This window comes from Pinus tabuliformis, chromosome X (assembly GCF_031772625.1).
Source record: "Pinus tabuliformis cultivar Carrire ecotype Pingquan chromosome X, CPIR1, whole genome shotgun sequence".
NCBI classification, from domain to species: Eukaryota; Viridiplantae; Streptophyta; class Pinopsida; order Pinales; family Pinaceae; genus Pinus; species Pinus tabuliformis.
This window is the reverse complement of record NC_142308.1, coordinates 364,928,945-364,941,902: the sequence shown is the minus strand read 5'-3', so window position 1 is coordinate 364,941,902 and position 12,958 is coordinate 364,928,945.

The window sequence follows — 12,958 nt, the reverse complement described above, 5'->3', positions numbered from 1 at the left end:
GGAACCACACAACCTTGCGGCTTATGCATAATAGTTCATTTGGACAAACCCCTTCCCAGGCTCAGGCCAAGGACTCCTTTGATAGTCAAAACTCATGGCTTCAAAGAGTTCCTCCTGTGAAGGCAAAACAAGTTCTGAGAAATCATGAGAACTACAAGGATCAAAAGAGGGAATTAAGGGGTCTCATGTCCCTATAGGAAGAATCTCTCGGTCAACTGCTGGGATCAAGTCCCAAGAAGGAGAACAATAGGTCCAAGGATCGTTCTCAGAAGCGATTGAACGTTGAGGATTCAATGCCACATAGTTGACCTGTGGCGGGGTAGAGTCTATTTGAATACTTGGAACAAACCAAGGGGTATTCTGTAGTAAAGTCGAATTAGGGTGGTAATTATCAGATGCAAGCTAATCAATAGTGACAATATTCTCGTTATGAGGAAAGCACATTACTCGAAAGAGTGAAGACACCGCATCATTCATAGTATAGACATAATCACACCCCAGTAGCATATTAAAGTCTAAAGGGCTATCAACCACCATCATATTGATTAGGATAGTCTTCCCACCTAAAGTGATAGCCAATTGGGGAAGAACACCCATAGATTCACCAGGTCTTCTATCATAGGCTAACAACTAACTTTGAGCTGTCAACAACTTTGGGGAACCCAAAGCTTTCCAAGTCAAAGAGGATATAATACTTGCAAAGGATCCTTCATCCACCATACATCGATAGACATTTGTGGAATTAACTCTGACCTTTATTTGAAAAGGTGTAGCGGAAGGAAGACGAGGCTCGACAAGATTATCCCAATCAAAGGAAACACTCCTGGAACTTGGAGGGGGAACATTCGAAGAAACCGGAATGCCCCCTTTACTAGAAGACTCTATACTAGAGATGAAACAAACTATTTTGTTAGGAACTTCACCCCCCAAAAGAGGAGTGTAATCGGCCAACGATTGCACTGGCTCAACCACATTATCAACTAATGGTTGATGGGATTGATGAGAAACCATATCAAGTCTAGGAGTAGAAGTACTTTTAGACTCGAACCATATCCTTTGAACCTATAGAATACCAGGGCATAAATGGGTAAGATGGTTTCCCTTGCATATCTTACAAGGTAACTTAGGTTTAAAACTTCTACATCCAAGTTTCTTATCAACCTCCATTCCACCAACATAACTAGCAGTGGTTTGCGGAGAGTTCTGAACATGAATTGCAGAGGATATTGACTCTTTGCTAGTATGAATCGTAGTGACTAGACTCGTGCCCCCATCATGACTTGCAGCGGCTGAAGGCTCATCTCCAACATGACTGGCAGAGGTTGAGGATGAAGTGCTAGTGTGACTTGCAGTGACTAGACTTGTGCCCCAAGCATGACTCACAGCGGCTGAAGGCTCATCTCCAACATGACTGGAAGAGGTTGAAGATGAATGGATAGAATTATTCTTCTTCTTTGACATCCTCTTTCTCCTTTTTTTAGATTTCTTGTTACAAGAAAGAGGAGAAGAAGGAATCCTAGATTTCTCTTTGACAGAAGATGAACAATTAGCACCCATGTGATGCCCCTGAAATAAAGCATTCATCTAAGAAGCTTCAAGAGCATTTGGAATATTCAGAGTGGACCACAGCCAAACTGGTAGTCCAACATTCAATCTAGGAATATTCAAAGTGGCCATCAAGGGAGTACCAACGTTTCCAAAGAAAGGAAAAGCACAAGGATCCCCTTTTGGGAGGGTACCTTGGTTAGTTTCCGCCGGGAATATTGGCCATATCTAACTGATTTGCAGACCCTTCCCTTATGGGAATGTAGAAATTTCTTTTCAAGGAAGATAGATAGACAATCAAAACCTTTGCCCTTGAGGAGGCAACTCCACAACTTTTGAAAGAACGATCAAATGCCTTTCCAGATCGGCAGAGTGGCAAGTCAATCACTCAAGATACAAAGTCCAAAAAGTGACTAGACAAAAGTACCTAAAGCCAACTATATACAAGGAGCAAAGAGAACTCACTAAAAAGTCCCTAAAAGAAGTCAGTCATCCAAACAACTTGCAAGTATTTCCCCTCCGGGTGATGAGGACCAGACACCAAAATACAAGAAAGTGAAGTAAGGGGCCTTCCGAAGATAGTCTGGGATAATGATGGCCCAGTCCTATCAGCGAAGGTAATAGAGGAAGTTATGCTGACCTCCTAACAACAGCCTGCACCGGTGCAATCCCCCAAGCTTCGCAAGGGTGCCCTCCAGTAGTACCGTTGAGAGGATACAACGTCGACCTCAGGTGCCATGGGATTCCCCTCCGCAGCCACCTATGTAGATCCCTAGGAGTAGCAAGTAAGCTTACCAACTCATATCAGAAGCCAAGAGGAACAGTCTTGAGGTTAGATCCGACAAGTAGGAGAGGGGGTATCTCTCTTCCTTATCTTCAAAAACCCTCGTGCTTAACTCCCAGATCCAAAGCTTTCCTGGTCTCCCTAATGCTATTGGATTTTCACTCACTATTCAGATTCCTATGTTTGACAGTTTAAATGGCCTTGGAGAGTTATCTCTCCACTCGCCTAATCTAAGGCCCTAAAATATCCTAAAACTTGTTGGTGTGTCTAACTTGACAATTATAAAAAGTTCTAGTATATTTTAATCAGCGCTTGTTTTTAAATGGGCTGTTCTTTTCACGGATGCGGGTGTGTAACGTGACAAGTTGTATGAGTGCAGCTTGGTGGGCTAGCGTGTGGCTTACTACCACTGCCATCTGGCCTCGTGTGAAGCCAGATTTAATGTCTTCAGCGAAAAACATCAATGCAGCATTAATGCCATTCACTCCGCCTCTCCAGTCTGCAATTTCTTTAGGTATGGCGCCCCTCGTAAATTACACTCTTTCTCCTCCCCTAAGCTCTTTTCATTCAGTTACTGGTGCAGCACTTCTCTCTCAAGCCAAACAAGGGTATCGTTTTACTCTGGATTGCTGTGCTGAGGTATCGTTGGGCTTCCACACTTCTCATAGCCTTGTTTGCAACTACAGCGGTCGCTCCTCCTCTATTTTTCCAGCTGCTGCCAATTTAGATCTTCTGGCTCATTTCAACATGCCTAGATTGCACTCGAGAATGAGTTGTAGAAGAGGAAGTTCTCGAGGCCGCGTAACCCGCCAGCCCTCCTCCACTACCTCGGACTCCTCGACTAAAGCCTCAGACTTTTGCACTGATAGCTATCTAGTTACCAGGCATGGACATGGTCGGGGTCAAGGGTAGAAAAATATAGCAAAGCGCTCTCAGCATTCCCATTCTCACACTGCTTGTTTTCAGTTCCCCTGCACTCTCTGTAATTCCTCCTTCATAGCCTTTGTCACCATCGAGCTTCAGGAGGATTCTTTTGGTTCGGTTGCTGCCACACTAGGGGTGTCTCAGGAGATGGGGGTGGAGGACAATCATGGGACTTCTCAAATTGACAAGGCGCAGACTAAGGATCCTGGTGGCTCAGCCGGTCCAAGCGTCCCCACTGGCGGAGGTTCTTCAGGTAAAGAAGGCCATCCCTCCGAGGAAGAAGACCCCTACAAATATGGGTGTCGCATTGTTGAAGAGGCGCCTACCACCTCTCATGAAGCCTAATCAGGTCTGTGCTTCTTGGTTTTTGTTTCTTTGCTATTCGAAGCTGCTCAATTCCCTTATGGTTAATAGTCATCACATGATTTACAGTTCTCAGGCTCAGATTTTTATTCCAATGTCAAATGGTCGGTTTCCCCTGCGAGGGCGGCATTCTCCTGACTGTGTCATTGGGTCTCAGTTTCGGTTTAAGCTGTTCTTTGGGTCAGTCTCCAGTTTTGAAAGGGCAACGCATAACTGTTTACTTGTTCGGGCTCAGTTAACTTGTCCTGGTCTAAATATTCCTCTGGTCAGTCTTCAGCTTCAGTCTGGGCATTTTCTGTTTCATGGAAGATCTACTAGTCAGTCTTTAACCAGTTTTTTTGGTCAGTGATCAAGCGAGGTATTGTAAGCATGTCACCTCTATGGGCTAGATGTTTCGAGGCCACTTCCTCTCTGTAATTATAACTTTTTGTATCAATATAGGAGTAGACAAATTCAGAAAAAAAAAATGGGCTATTCTTTAAGTCAAGGGGTAAGCGGAAGTGAAACTAGTGATGTTTTAACACAAAAGAAATTAATAAAAACCAAACTATATGCAAATGCACTTGTTTTCATTTTTTGATGAAAGAAATTTCTACTAGGTTCAGAGGAACTTCAAAGAAAGCAACAAATTTTTCTTTTCTTTTCTTTTACTCATGCTTCACACTCACAAAAATTAACAAAACTATGGATGCCTAAAACGATTTACAAATTTATTCTAATGCAACAAGTACATGCTGATGCAAAACTCAAAACTACTTCTAAATGAAGAAATGAATGTTACTTGTTTATCAATTTTTAATTTGCCACTTAAAATGTTTAGATGGAAGATGAGTTGCTAATGCTCATTTTCGTCTCTACACTAAAAGCAAGTTTCAAGATAAACAAAAATGCACTTTCATTCACTAAAAGGAACTAAATCAAAACCAAGTTTCAAGAAGTTTTCTTCAAAAGCAAAACAAAAAATGACTTTTCAAAAGTGCTCTAAACAAGACTGAAACTTTATGATCGAAGAATAGGCAATGAAAATCTTTGCGAGTTTGCAACACAAAACAAGTGAGAACTCAACAAAAATGTGTTTCAAAATGCTCTTAATAATAAAAAAGCAGCAACTAGAGCTTGGCAATCAAGACCAAAAGATTGAAAAGACAACTTTCAAGAAAGTGTGAACCAACAACTTTCAGAAAGCAAGAAAAGCATATGGTCATAAAGATACAGTTTTGACATGCAAACCAAAAGGTCACCAAAACAAAACTTGACACAAAGATTGAAATCAATCTTTCTACCCTGAAGACATAGAGCAACCAAGATTCCTAACAAGAAATCTTGTGTGCTTAAGCAAAAACGATGAAGTTTGCAAGAAAAACAAATAAGACCAACACTTTCCACAATTAGAGAGAATTTGAAATCAAATACTTGCTGTAAAACTAAAGACTGACACAGAAAAGTAACTGTGCAGGACTGAACTAGGCTAGCAGACAGACCTTCATAAACAAAAAGATTTGAAAAATCTTGAAAATTACAAGATATACATGACTATATTGATGTACAGTTGCGTGTATACGTGACTGAGCCTAAGGAAACCTGCGTATATGCAGGTTAACTTAAGGAAACATGCGTATATACGCCTTTGTAAACAGGAAAAACAATGTATATAAAAGATTTCAAGAAAAAACAAGAAACAGTCTAAAGAAACTGATCAAACTTACAATTCAAGTTCCTACAGGAACAGACTACACAATAACAGCAAGAAAACAGATAGCTGAGCCCTGATTGGCTTGAATAAACCCAAACTAGGAACAACAATATTGTTGTCCCCAGTGGAGTTGCCAATTCTGTTAAGGGATAAATTCCCTTAGGGTCTTGGGTTGATACCCTAGCATATCAGAGGTTGTCTATACAGAGAAACAGACATTCCATATAGCCACAATGCTAATATAAGCAAATTATACGATAAGGGGCGTACCTAGGGGTCCTTCGTTTGAGAAGATCCTGCCAAGGTCCAAACCCTTTTGGAGTTCCTTTTGCTCCTTCAACCTGCAAAACAATCAATTCAAGAAAGTACAACAGTATATGGATTAAACATCATAAGGAAATCATATTCATAATATATTGAAAGGTAGTTAGTTATGCAATTAAACAACCATTCATATATGAATCATAACATGGATATCATAAACATCAAGAAGATTTATATCAGGAACAAAGACAAGTGTTTCTTTTATTATAGACAAATAAAGTACAGAAAGGAATAATTTCACCTGATTCATCCTTTCGCAGGCTCCAAGCGGAATCGTCCTCTGGATTCATCTAGTCTCAAGCCTTTAACAAACTCCTTCCATGACTTACTCCATGATATCTCAAGTAGTAGATAGACATCATCACACAAGGAAACAAGGGTTTCCTATAAATGGGGGAAGTGCAAGAGGCACTACGATCTTCAGACCTGGTCAGGGAAATCTTAGCATAGTAACCTTTCTCTCTCTTCTCTCCTTCTTTAGGCCTTCCCATTGAAGCCTTTTTATACTTCTCCCAAAGTAGTTTTTTAGTTGGGAATTCGTTGGGAACAATTGGACCACGGGCACTAATAGGTAATAAGCAGGTAAAACCCGCGATCTCTGCCCGAAATTAAAGAGATTTAATTTTTTTAAGTGTTTTAAGACACATACATGGGTTGGGTATACACAGATCCACATACACACACATTTAGCTCAGGGCAATGTCGCATATAGGGAATAAAACACTGTTTTTAAAATTTTGGACTAGGTCTGGAAGGAGGGGTCGCCCTGGGCCATGAGTGCAGCATCACAAACCTCAAGAGTGAGGTTTGGAGCTATAACAGTTATTAATTTAGTTAATTATCATTGGTGCTCGTGATTAAAAAAATTATTTCTAGTAAAATCCCTAGTTTCTAGTTTTAATACTTTTTCTTAATTTTATGCCATGTTAGTACACGTGCATAATTTTATCATTTAAGTCCTTTCCCCAATCCAGTGATTTGATACTTTCCTTGTGTCCTATACTCTATTTTCACTTCGCCCTAGTGTCATGTTCCCCGAGGTCCCTTTCCTAGCACCCCACTCCCTGGGATTACCTCCTCGGTACCATATTCTTTGGGATAAAATACCTGAGTACTATATCTCCCTGGGTTGGAAATGCATCTCCCCAAGATCACTTCACCAAGTGTTGTTTTCCTTAAGATCATTTTCCCTAACCCAGTTTTATTGAAAAAATGATTAAACATTAATTAATAGGATTGGTAATTAATTCCAAGCTTACCATTTCTTGGATTTTATGTAGAAACATTATTTCGAGCATGGAAAATTTTAGGAGCTAATATTTGTAGATGGGCAAATTTTCCATGGTTTTTCCAAAAAAAAGATTCACTAATTTCTATTTTTTCTAAAAATAGTTCACCCAAGTTTTATAATATAGATTTTTTTTACCTTAAATATCACCAAAATTATATAGAGAGTATATATAAAAACATAATAAATTTGAATGCTTTTACAAATATATCACCAAATATTTTATAGTTTTTCATATTAGAGAGTAGCAAGATTCATTGAGGTTTCTAAAATTTAAGATAAATTTCCATCCTTAAAATTTTCCATGATTTTATTTAATCAATTCATTGAAATATTTTGATAAACTACCATCACTTTCTTACAAAACTTGTGATCCAATTAAACTTGTTTAGAGAGTCGTGAATGTTAATTAACTAAGCATGAATATGCAAGTACTCATAAATATACAAGAGGAATTCTAGTGCATTTATAAAAAATTACTAGTCCTCTAAACAAACTGAGCTACTATATTTAGAAGCCATTTTTTTCATCTAAGAAAGCATATACACAAATTTCCTCATATCAATTACGAACCAAATATTGATCAATATTGTCTAGACATTCTTTAAAATTCATAGACACACCAGATCTCATACTAGTCATAAACATAACATTGAACATCATAGTTCGTGATTTTTAATATACAAGTACAATACACTTATATATGTGTCTTAAACTCACTAACTACTGAAGGATGGACTTCCACTCTCCACCCAACCATAAGATGGCTACACTGTAACTTTCTTACAATCGACCAACTCCAAGCGTGATCTATTGTCTGATAAAATGTTTGCTCAAGGAAATTCACACCAAAGGGTTGGTTTACCAGTTAGAGTATGGATTCCATTGTCCAGGGGCTTTTTCAACTGCCCTCTGACAATAAACACCAAGGCGGTTTATCAGCTATACCTACAATAAGCACTAGGGTGGTTTATCAATTATTCATAGCAGTAATCACCATAATGACTCATTATTTCCTTTTAGTTCATTGACAAGGATACACCCAAGGTTTATATGGGGTATTACTCAGTCTTAGAAGTTGGAATCCATTGTCTATGTGAATTATCAAATGTATTTTCATATAAAGCACCATAAGGGATTGGAGTTCATTGTCCAAGTCGCGTATAACTACTCAACAAGCACCATAGTGACCCAAAATTCCCTATCCAGGTGGTTTATCGGCTATACAACAAGCACCACAATGATTCAGTTATCCATTGAGCCTCCCACTGACCATACAAGCTTAGACAACACAATCCAGTTTCCTCACACACAGTTGACAGGGAACTGACCCAAATTCATAGGGGTTTAACCCATGCACAGGGCTCTATAAATCAGCTTAGACACCACTCTATTTTCAACTAGAAATGTCCAATAGCTTCCACATGTTCCAGCGATCAACAACAAGAGCCAACAACCATCCAACGAATAAGACAACCCCCTTTTTCTTTAGTTGTTTTTTCATATATTTCTTCCCAACGTCCCCTCGTGTGTTTGATAGGTTGTAGACCTATCTCCTCGTTGCACTAATGGTATGGGCACTGTCCTTTCCTCCACCACCTCCAATCACATCTCATAAATCGACTATCAGTAAGTAGCTTGAATAGGTTTACAATTGGTAGCCCATTAAATTCAACAATTACATTCCATCAAACATTGGGATTTTAAAGGTCATCCTCTCCTTCAGTTGACAATTAAAATGGTGAGATCAAAAAAGGTGAGGCAGAAAAGACATGGTTGCTAAAACTATATAAGTATTTACCAGTACAACAATACTCCAGAAACATGAAGGCTAGAGTAACCATATTTAACTCAAATGGAAGGGCTTCCATTTGGTGGGAAGACCTCAATAATTTCGAGGGGTTCAATGAAACAAATATAACTAGAGATATTTTGAGAAATATTTCAGGAAGAAATATTTATCAGAGAGGTATTATGATAGAAAAATAAAATAATATCATGAACTCATGTTGGGACAACTCACTATCAATGATTATGTAAATTAATTTAGAGTTATTGAGGTATGTACCATATATCAAGGATGAGAAATTAAAGATATGCCACTTTCTTAATGGATTGCCACAATTCTCTAGGACCAAATTGAGTTTGATGAACCCAAAAGGTAATACTCTTACAACCATTCAAAAAAAAGATTGGATTCCCATAAAGTTTGGAAGGAGAAGGATAATATGATGAAACAATTAGAGAATTTCATGAACTCAAGTTGGGACAACCCACTAAGGAAGAGTTATTGAGGTAAGTACTATCAGAGAATTTACAGAGTTATTGAGGTATGTACTATACATCAAGGATGAGAAAGTAAATATACAAATTTTTGCAATGGATTTCCACAATCCTCTATGACCAGCTTGAGTTTGATGAATGAAAAATATAAGTATTGATATGACCAATCAAAGCACAGATTGGTGTCCAATAAATTTTAGAAGGAGTTGATTTTAAAAAGAAAGGATTCAAATTATCATGATATAAGCAATTGAGAAAAAGTGTTAAGTCAAATTTTCCAAAAAAGAGTGTGCACCAGTAGAATTATCCCAGTCAAAGTGGGAATAAGGCAGTCAAACCAACAAAGGAAAAGATGAAAGATCAGAAATAGAGACCACTAAAATATTGGTGGTGCAGGGAAGAGAACCTATTAAGAAATTTTACTTACAAGAAAATTGATAACATGAGGGTTTACAATGTCCGAGAGGCTACCATAAAAAATGTACCTTATATTTATGTAGTTGTTGAGAATGAGTAAGAAAACCACTAGGCATCAATGGTGGGGATGGAAGGTATACTTCAATAACTGACCTATTTTAATTTCAATTTACCATTGTTATAACCTCAATTATATTGCACCACAAATCGTTATTTATAAAGACCAAGAGGAAAGTGGTTGAAGTGATTAGTTCATGCTAATTTGGGACTTAGTGTGTTTCACAAACAAGAAACATTAAATGTGTTACCCTTGGGGTCACATGATATGCTAATTGGCATGGATTGGTAGAACAAAACATCAAGATGGATTACTTCAACAAAACTTTGGAATGTGAGGATGATGAAGGAAACTAAATGATCCTATAAGGCATACTAAAACCAATATCAATGAAGAATATTTTAGTACTATGGCTAAAGAAATATTAGAGAAACAAATGTTTATTGTATTCCATACATGTATTAGATTCAATAGAATACAACAAGCTAAAAATTAAATACCATCCAATGCTACACGAATATAGGGATGTATTTTCTTAAGAGATACCAAGATTTCATCCCAAAAGAGATATTTATTTCTCAATACAACTTATGCCAAGAGCAGTTCCTATGTCTAAGGCACCTTATAATATGAGCACACATGAGCTGATGGAATTGAAGATACATTTGAAATAGATGTTATAAAAAGGGTATATTATGCTTAATGTGTCTTCGTGGGGAGAACCCGACATTTCTTATCAAAAATAAATATGGTACCCTCATATTATGCATTACAGACAAACAATTGAACAAGATGACCATTAAGAACAAGTACCAATTTCTGAGGATTTATAACGTCTTTGATTAGTTGAGATGAGACACAATATTTGCAAAGATAAACTTGAGGTATGGGTATCAACAAGTAAATATCCAAGTTGAGGACATATACAAAACCGTATCTAGGACCAGGTGTGGGTATTATGAGTTTGTGGTGGTGCCATTAAGACTTACCGATAAACCAACAAAATGTATGTGCATAATGAAAAAAATCCTTAGAAAATACTTGGATAAGTATATTTTGTTTTGTATTGATGACATATTAGTATATTCAAAGACCAAGGAGGACCGTGAGGAGCACCTCAGTATGGTAAAGTAAGTAATGAGAGAACAACAATTGCATGTCAAGCTCAATAAGTGTGATTTCTTTCAAAGATAGATCCATTTCTTCGGCCATGCGATTTCGAAGGAAGAAGTCAAAGTATAACTTGAGAAGATCAAATAAATTATGGATTTGCTTTCAACTTGGAATATATTAGAGGTGAGATCATTTATGGAATTGGAAAGAAACTGCATAATGTTTATCTAAGGGTTTTCAAGGATTGGCCATCCAATCACATCACTATCAAGAAAGGGGGTGATATTTGTATGGTTAGAAAAGTGCGAAGCAAGCTTATAGCAACTAAAAGAAATTTGACTTATGCACCCATCATGAAGAGTTTAGATCCATATAAAAATTTATTGGTTTACATAGATGCTTGCATTAGGGAATTTTTGAGGTAAAAAATGGACCTCAAAATGAAAAATGTACTAACAAAATAAAATTTAGAAGAACCATGGTATTCAAGATGATAATTTCATCTCTAGGGGTAAATATTTTGGAGAGAAAAGGAGAAAACTACTTTTTGAAATCATATTTTCAACTTATCTCCTTATAGGTTTACTCAAATTTCAAGTGTGGTAACTTGTTGGATGAAAAACTAGATGGAGACTTAAAATTTGAGTAAACCTATAAGGAGATAAGTATAAAATATAATAAAAAAATAGTTTTTTTTTTTTCATTTAAAAATTCATAACACTTATTGTATTATTTTCCTTAGGTGGCCCATTTTAGACCTCAAAATTCCCTAATGCAAGGAAGAATTTGGTGGAGTTGTCATGCAAGAGAGACATGTGATCAATTTTGGATCTAGAATATTAAGTGAGCACCAAAAACACTATGTTACACATGATATAAATCTTGTTTCCATTGTACACACTTTAAATATATGGAGGCACTACGTGCTTCAAAGACAATATGTATTAATGAAAAATCAAATTGGGTTGAAATGTTTTTTTGATCAACCCCATTTGAATGTCAGGTAAGTTAGGTGGACGGATATTAATAGTGAACTTGAATTTGAGATGGGACACATTAAAGGAAAATAAACCAAGTGATAGATGCACTTAGTCAAAGCATGCAAACAATCCATATGCCAACAACTAGTATATGTGAATAAGATAACATGATTAGAGATTCTCTATAGAGTGTTGAACACTTCAAATATGTAAAGGGATGCTTAGAACAAGAGCCCAAGGGTTAAATGTATAAAGGATATCAACTAACATAGGATGGTTTATTGATGTAAAAGAGAAAATTTTACATACCAAATTCAATAGACTTAAAGATGCTCATAATGGATGAACTCCATAAAATGCCTTATTGTGGACAAATATGTTATAGGAAGATGATAAAAACCACAACAAAGTTACATTATTGGCTTGGGATGATGAAAAAAATTGTTGAATATGTTGCAAAATGTTTAGAATCTCAACATGTTAAAGTTGAGCATAAGCATCAAAAAGGGTTTTTGCAACCAATAAAAAATCTGGAATGTAAGTGGGAATTCATATCTATGAACTTCAGCATTGGTTTTCCAGGAACAACCAAGAAAAAAGTTGTAATCATGGTAGTGGTGGATAAATTAAGCAAACCAACTCTCTTCATTCCTATGAAATTTACCTATGAAGTGATTAATATTTCCAATATTTTCAAGACATAAATTTATAAATTGGCATTAGAATAAATTTACGTTTAAAATAGGCCTTATAAGAAAAATTATGGTTGATGAGTTAGAATTCAAAAACCAATAGAATTTTAAGAAATTAGGTCACTTATAATAGTTGAGATGGAACTCTAAAAGTCAAATATTATTATATGTCATTTTTATTTGGAAATAGTGAATGGTAAAGTCTAACTATTCTACGGGTTTTTTTCATTGGAATTTAGTGATGCGATTTATGGTGGGATCGTTATTTTTAATTGCTTGAAATTCATTTTTGAAAGAATATATAGATTCAAAGTCTTAAAAAAATGTGGGGAACTCAATCTATATATATTTGAAAACTCAAATATATCATTTCAACAATTTTTAGTCGGATTTCAAATAAAACTCATCATGAATATATCCAAACAAGGGTAGAGACATAGAATGTTTAAACTACATGAGTGAATTACATATAAACGTAACTTTGTTTAATATTT